Raw genomic sequence first — 8,200 nt, 5'->3', positions numbered from 1 at the left:
TTTTCTCACTTGGGAGCACTTTGGGCCTATACAGGGCAAGTCAGAACTACAAGAGAGTCGTGGTCTTGTGCTGCCATACGTCGTTCTCAACCAGTGACAACTGGGGAGCTGGAAGAAAAGTCATCTGACTTCTCTGCCCCATATACGGGATAAATTCGTCATGGGTTCTTCGCTGTCTCTCAGAGTTTCCAGTGGATCACATGCCAGTACTCTTCAGTGGTCATGAGGTGATAGTGTACCCCATTGGCTTCCTTCCCTACCCTGTCTCACTTCTCTGTGCCCCTCCACGACAGACACCTTGCACTAAAATCCACCTCTGGGGGAATCTACACCCAAAGAGGGACCAGGAGCAAAATACTAGACTTGAAGGTTTAAACAGCAGAACTTTATTTTCTCATAGTGCTGGAGGCTGAAGTCCAAGACCAAGATGCCAGCAGAGCTGGCTTTTCCTGAGGTCTCACCTTGTCTAACAAACAACTGGCTTCTCACTGGGTCCTTGCATGGTTTTCCCTCTATGCATGTGTATCCCTGATGTCCCTTTCCCTCTTCTCATAAGGGCACCAGGCCTATTGGACTGCGACTCTTCTCTGATGACCTCATTTAACCTTCATTAGCTCTATAAAGGCCCTGTCTCCATACATAGTCACACGGGAAGTTAGGAATTCAAGATATAAATTGAGTGAGGGTGTCTGGTGGACACAATTCAGTCTATACTTTGGCCTTGCTTAGTATGTCATCTGACTGCTTGTCCAGATCTCTTACATGCTATTAACTAGCCCCTAGGTTCCACCCTCCAGGCACTCCAGTTAGCTCCTATCTTTGGACTGCACCAGTCTCTTAGAAGTTGTGATTTTACTCCTTTCTGGGTGACTGTGCCTTGCCCTCATAGGAATGTAAACTCCAAGAGAGCAGGGAAGAATTGCATCTTTGTGCATCAGTTTATCCCCAAGCTCAGTATTTGGCATGTATTCTTATAAGCTCTAGGCAATAGTTCGTGAAATGAATGAAATGCTTAGCAAAGGGTTTGAGATGTATTGTAACCACACAGCCAACATACACTCATGCAATTAACAGTTATTCAGCACCTACTGTGTGCTAGGTCCAGAGAACACAAATAGATAAGATGGTAGGTGTCAAATCAACCTCTGTTGGTTTGTTATCTTATCAAACCATATTTCCTGTTGCCTTATATTCAATCGTCAATCTGCTTTGTCCTGGGAATAAACAACCACAGAGATTTTTTTTTTTAAATATGGAGTACTTATTTAGTTTTACTTCTAATATTCACTGTTACTTAAAAATCTGAATGTAAGAAATAAAAGTCATTCCATATCATTAAAATTTGGAAGAAAAAAAAAAGAGGAATCAATTGTAAGAAGCTTGTAAAGGGTACTTTAAAAATTAGAATGTCAAGATGTCTGTAGCTCAGAAAAGCATTTTAAAAAGGAAAATGTTCTTAGTTATGTTCAAACTGCTTAGGGTTTTTATGATGGGATCAAGACAACCCAAAAGCTTCTGCTTGAGTGCTAATTGTGATAGAACTTTGGGTAGATTGTGGCATGAAGACTCTGGTGGGGGCACCCCTCTTTCTATCAGAAGAAATAGGGAAGAAACTTAGAAAGAAAAATGGTCTATTGAAAACTGGTATACAGTCTCATCTACAGAAACTCTGCCTTTATCCCTGCTTTCTTAGCTCAATAATTCTTGCTCTAAAAAAGAAATTAGTCTTCAAGATCCTGGGGCCATACGTTTGAGTATATACAGGGGGACCAGAATCCAGAAGGGGGAGAAACAGATATTACAAAAGCAATTTCTTGGTGGTATTAGCTTATGCTTATGCTGACTAAAGGACAATTGTGCTGTGTAAAAGTAATCCTAAGTAATTTTCCTTCTAATATAAAAAATTAATGAGTGCCCATCAGACAGTACAGTTGATTACTGGGACAAAAGATCCTTTGCTCCCTTTTGGAAAATCCCTGTATCAGACCAAGAAAGACCGGTGCTTTCTACAGGATAGTAAAGAGGTATTCTATTTGACCTCTGGACTTCCATGACATCGGACAAACACAATGCTCTTAGTTACTCTGGTGTACTAACCAGACAATTAACAAAGTAATATTTGTTTTTTTAAACTTCCACCCTCTCTTTCAGGTCATATTTTTAGGACAGCCTTAAAAATTAATTCATGACAAATCAATAAGTATAAACTAAATCTTAACCTCATTGGATATTTCATTAGACCATTTGGGCAATAGCATCATCTTTGGTAAGTGTCTGGAATTACAAGGTTTAGATTCGTAATAGAACTGTAGAGGCATGATTCCACAATCTCTGAACAGAGCTGGTCATCATGACCACTCAAGAGCATGTTAAAGATTCACGTTCCTGTGCTTAAACCCAGTCCAAACAACTCAGAAGCCCCAAGGGAAGGATCTAGAATTCATGTTTTTAATAATCTTCTAGGTGATTATTTTATCACAGCCAACTTGGCATCAATATCTGAAAAACTTTGAGAAGACCACTACACATTTCATTTCTCTGCCTTACACAAGACCCTCTGGTTTAACATTACCCACAAAGAGCTTTCTAGGTCCCTCTCGACATGCAATTTGTCAAGGCACTCTCTCTTTTGCCATGAATGCAAAATTTGCCTGCCTGCTCTTATCAACCATTGGCCTCACTGAATCCTGCCATTTCGAACTTCACAGAATGCATTGTATGCTCTTGTATGTGCATTTTCGTACACATTCCAGTCATCTTTTATTAGGTGTGAATTCTCAACTGGGATGTGAAAGGACTTGGCAAGTTCCCTCAGAGAGATGCTCAACCAAGGAGATGAGGGTCTGGTTTAGTGTATGGCCTCCATGCTGGCCCTCTTCAGTGGTGCTTGCTCGCTGCTGGTGTTTTGAGTTCCTTGCAAGGAAGGCAGTAGCTGAAGAGCTTGTATGTGACACTGATGTCCTTGTTGTAATACACTGGTAGTAACCTCTCTGAAATGCTCCAGCAATGCCTTTAGGGGTAAAATCCCACCTCAATATGCAGCTTGGCAGTTCCCCAAGTTTGACTTCCGTGAGTTTCTTCTCCTTCACTGGTAAGACTGACACCATCTTGGAGTCCTGGTGTCCCACTTTTATATATTTGACACCATCTATAATGTCCCTCTCTTCCGTAGGCCAAGTATTTCATTTCTTTAATTAATTAAATTATAAATTCAAGTTTTTGTACCATTTTCTTCACTCACTATTGGATACGACCCTCTGTGTTCATGCTTCTAAAATGTGGTGGTCGAAACTGAGCTCAACATTGTGCAACCTAAACAGCAAAGAGAAGGGTGAATTATCATCTCTCTTTCCATGAACCCTATACTTGTACAATTTGAGTCTCCCTTATCTAAAATGTTTGGGACCAGAAGTGTTTTATATTTCAGATTTTTTTTTTAATTTTGGAATAGACATCATGAGCTATCTTGCGGATGAAACCGAAGACTAAACACAAAATTGTGTTCCACATACACTCTATACACATAGTCTGGAAGTAATTTTACAATATACTATGGTTTTTCAGTGTTTTTGACTGTGACTTGTCACATCGTCAGGTGTGGAATTTTCCACTTGTAGCATAATGTTGGTACTCAAAAAAATTCCAAGTTCTTTGATGATAGCATGCATAGTATTCTCAACTGGACTGGTTGGAGATGTATTTAATGCTGGGTAAATTCTCTTTATAAGTCAAATGCTGTATAGTGATTGAACGTTTAACAAAAAATAAAAATAATAAAATTTTTTTTAATTTAAAAAAATTCTAGGTTCTGGAGCTTTTAGATTTCAGACTTTTGGATTAGGAATGCTGAACCTGAAGTTATGTGATCTAAGCTAGCAGAAGTGAAGTTTTATTATTGATCTCTTTCTAATAGAAGTAGACAGTTTCATCATATTATTGACTCACACTGAATTAACAACACTAAAGTTGTTATCACTTGAGTAACTCTTTTTTTTCGGCGGGAGGAGAGGGCTTTTTTTTTTTTTACTATAGGGTGCGTGCACTCACCAGAGAGACAGAGAGAGACAGAGAGACAGAAAGCGAGAAATCACCCCCCGGGGGGATGGCCACACCACAGTCCCTTCTCCTCCGTTCTCCTCTCAGGATCCTGGGCACGCACGCACATGTGCCTGGTGTGAGTTTTAAGCCACCGGGTCCGGCACGCGAACCGCGGTCGACTATGTGGGAGTCCAACGACATAGCCATTATGCCAACTGCTGGTTCCTTGAGTGACTCTTAAACCATGTTCACGCCCATACTGAACTTACACATTTAAACATTTAAAGGTTAAAAAAAGATTAATAAAGCACCAGTATTTATAGTAACATTTGTAGTATTTCTTCACATTAGATTTGACTTAAGAGTTTTCCTACATCATTATGACTTTGGATCCTCATCCTTATAACCAGATCCGGCTATTCATCCCTATACAAGCTTAATACACATGCCATCAAAACTCCATCGAAGTCACTGAGCATGCCAAAGGTAGGCTTTAACTTGATGTAAACTACCACTTGGTAAACATAATTATTTTACAATGATTAAAGTAAAATAAAATGAGTTTAACTTAACCACTAACTCATAGGTCATGTTATCTGTTTCCTAGGAGTGTTTTATAACTACAAAAACTGTATTTCTAAATATGTGAACTAAAAGAGAGCTTTAATTCCTCCACCTGGGGTTGATGTCACTTATCTGTCCGACCTGACTTACATAATTAAATGAACTTCCTCCCTTCCCCCAGGGGTTTTGTCTTCAACTCTCAGAAGAGTTCCCATATGACATAGGAACCAAGGTACAGTGCACTTGCATTTCAATTCTTCTTTTTGTCTGGTCCTTCTTAGGTTACAGAGTGTTTGTGACAACAGGTACTTTGAAAGTTAGTTTTAAGTCTATGGTGGGCTTTTTGTTTAAAGCTAATATTAGGAATAATAACTAAATATATAGTCATTAAACCAAAACAGAAAACCTTTCTACTTTGTGGAATATACGATAAGTAGAAAGTTAGTCTTTTAACGCTTACAGAAATGTGAAGATACCTTTTCTAATTCCATACTTTTTCTATCCTATCTCATAAATCGCTTTCCATTTTTTTCTCTTAGGATTCCTTTTGCTATTCTCATAGTGTTCACACTCATCATCTCTAAGGAATAGAATTCTACAACAGCTTCCCAAATTTTCATTTTCCGAAACTCAGCTGTGGAAGAAAATAAGAAACCTTTGAAACTGCTTCACAAATAATTCAATTATTTTACAGCAAAATCCGTCCATGAGTATAACATAATAATGTTATAATAAAGTTGTTTTATCCTCCTTTTCAAAGACGACCATAGAGTAAAATGATAGTGTTTCTTTAATACTCTGAAATGATTTGAAACCATTAACTAGCTCCATAAAATGTAAATTCTCCTCCCTGTGTTTAGGGTATGCTCCCTTCATCCCACAATCAAGCTGGTTCCTTTGCGATGTCTGAGGTGGATCAACTGAGGACTACTTCCTCATCTAGCCAGTCAATTGTTGTCACCTGTGACCAATTGTTAGCATCACCTGGGAATCTTTTCTTTCTATGCAAATGACCACACCCCACCTGAGAACCACTGAATCAAGGTAGGCTGAGAATTTATGAATTTAAGAAGCTCTCCAGGTGATTGTGAAAATCAGTCAAGGTTGTGAACCAGTCTTGAGACGTTCTGGTAAATGGGTAAGAGAAATTTGAATGTCATTAAGAGGAAGTATGCGATTCTAAATATAGATTTTTGTAGTTGCTACCAGTCGAAGACATGTAAATGAAGTCTATGAGAATGGATTCAGAGACTGAACTCGTAAATTTATCCCTCCTGGATTTTTTATTTAATAGTAGAAACCTCAATGTCAGAGTTAAAAATTATGATTATAACTACGTTGGCTTTGAAGGGTGAGGTTCAAATTTACCGTGATTTTAAATGGATATTTCCAACAACGGCTCACTTGGTGATACCCTAGACCTTGTTAAGTCGTAATATTGCACGGCTTCCAACATCACTAATCAGACATCCTCTTTCTCTTTCCCTATGCAGCCTCCACTTTCAGCTTACTTACTCAGAGGCCAAACTACTTGTCCCTCATCTGACTTCATTAGGACCTCTGCGCGTTCTCTCATTCTTCTAATCCAACTGCCTACTCTTTCTTCAGTTCCTTCCTTAATTAGTCTAGAGACTTCAAAACCACAAGTTCAATTACACTCTTGCCAAAACACAAGCACCTTTGTCTCTCTCTCTCTCTTCCTCTCTCTCTATATATTTTCTTTTTTCTTAGTTTCCAGAGAGCATGCGGGCTTACCACAGAGAGAAAGCACCCTCCCAAAGAGGTGTTGTCATACTATAATCCTCCTTTCTCTACTCCTTCCTGTCAGGATTTTGTGTACATGTTACACATGTACACATGCCTAGTGTGTTTTCAATCTGTTAGGGTCAGGATTCCACCCAGAATTAGCCCTATAGGACCTGGCTTCCTTAACTAGGCACATATGTTTAGAAAGACCTAAAAAAGTTTGGCCCTATGTTCTGCTCTCTTTGTATCTAACCACTGCCATAGAGCAAGTCACGTGATAGGCTGTACTGGTGGATAAATTCAGAGTAACAAATTTCTCTTTTCTTTAAGAATTATTTATTTACATTTTTTATGATTATTTTTTAATTTGACCAGAGAGAGACAGAAAGGAAAAGTGAGAAAGTAAGTCACCAGGTCCAGGACTTGAACCACAATTGGCTATGTGGGAGTCCAACACCTTGACCACCATGCCACCTGCCAGTTCCAGAGTAAACAATTTCAAATGGGTCCTCAACATGATATGTCAATCTTATCATTGTTTTCTTCTTTTTTTTTCCCCCTAGTGCCATAGCCATCACACCAACTGCTGGCCCCTGTTTTATCTTGTTAATTGCCTTTTTCAGTGACTACTTTGTATTGTCTTAGAATTCTTATCCTTCCAACCCCATTGCACCTTTCCTGCCTTCTCCCTTCCTTTATTGGGAAGCTATCAGAGAAATATATGGTTTTTAAAAAGTTCATTAAAGGGACAAGCAGTTAATGTAATGGCTATGTCGCTGGACTCTCATGTAGTCGACCGCAGTTAGAGTCCCGGACCCGGTGGCTTAAACTCACGCTGGGCGCGTGTGCGTGTGTGCCCAAGATCTCGAGAGGAGAATGGAGGAGAAGGGATTGCGGTGTGGCCATCCACCCTGGGGAGTGATTTCTGCTTTCTGTCCCTCTGTCTCTCTCTGTCTTTCTGGCAAGCACGTGCCCTATAACAAAAACCTCTCAAAAAAACTCATTTAAAAAATTTAAAAATGTGTATTATAAGGATCAACAGTTAGCATAATGGCTATGTTGCTGAACTCCCATGTAGTCGACTGTGATTTGAGTCCCGGACCCAGTGGCTTAAATTCACACCAGGCACATGTGCATGCATGCCCAAGATCCCGAGAGGAGAATGGAGGAGAAAGGATTGTGGCATGGCCATCCCCCCTGGGGGGGTGATTTCTCGCTTTCTGTCTCTCTCTGTCTTTCTGGCAAGCATATGCCCTATAGCAAAGAAAAAAAAAACTCTCAAAAAAATGTGTGTTATAAAAAACTGTATGTAGATTTCAAAAATGTGTTACACCAAAATAAATCCAATATTTTGATTCCACTTTTCCACAAACTTTTTCTTTTAGAGAGTTGTTTTGTTTTGTTTTGTTTTGTTTTGTTTCTACAGGTCATATGCCCTCACTGGGAGGACAGAGGTAGATAGAGACAGAAAGCAAGAAATCAGCCCCCGGGGGGATGGCCACACCACAATCTCTTCCCCTTTTGGGATTTTGGGCACACAACCACGTGCACCCAGTGTGAATTTCAAGCCACAGGGCCCAGTACTTGAACTGTGGTCGGCTATGTGGGAGTCCAATGATGTAACCATCGTACCACCTGCTGGTCCCTCCACAAACTTTTTGAAGTCTTCTTGCGCTTTCTCCCAGTTTTCTGCTACCAATCTTATACCAATTCACCTGCATTTCTCTTTGCTTTCTTTCCACCGTATCTCTATTTATATTAAAGGTCAAATCCTTTTTTTTTAAAAAAGAATTATTTTATTTAACTTTATTTATTTTAATTTGACCAGAGAATGAGTGAGTGAGAGGGAAAG

This window comes from Tupaia chinensis, unplaced genomic scaffold (genome assembly GCF_000334495.1).
Source record: "Tupaia chinensis unplaced genomic scaffold, TupChi_1.0 Scaffold000627_1, whole genome shotgun sequence".
Classification (NCBI taxonomy): domain Eukaryota; kingdom Metazoa; phylum Chordata; class Mammalia; order Scandentia; family Tupaiidae; genus Tupaia; species Tupaia belangeri.
This window is presented reverse-complemented; position numbering follows the sequence as displayed.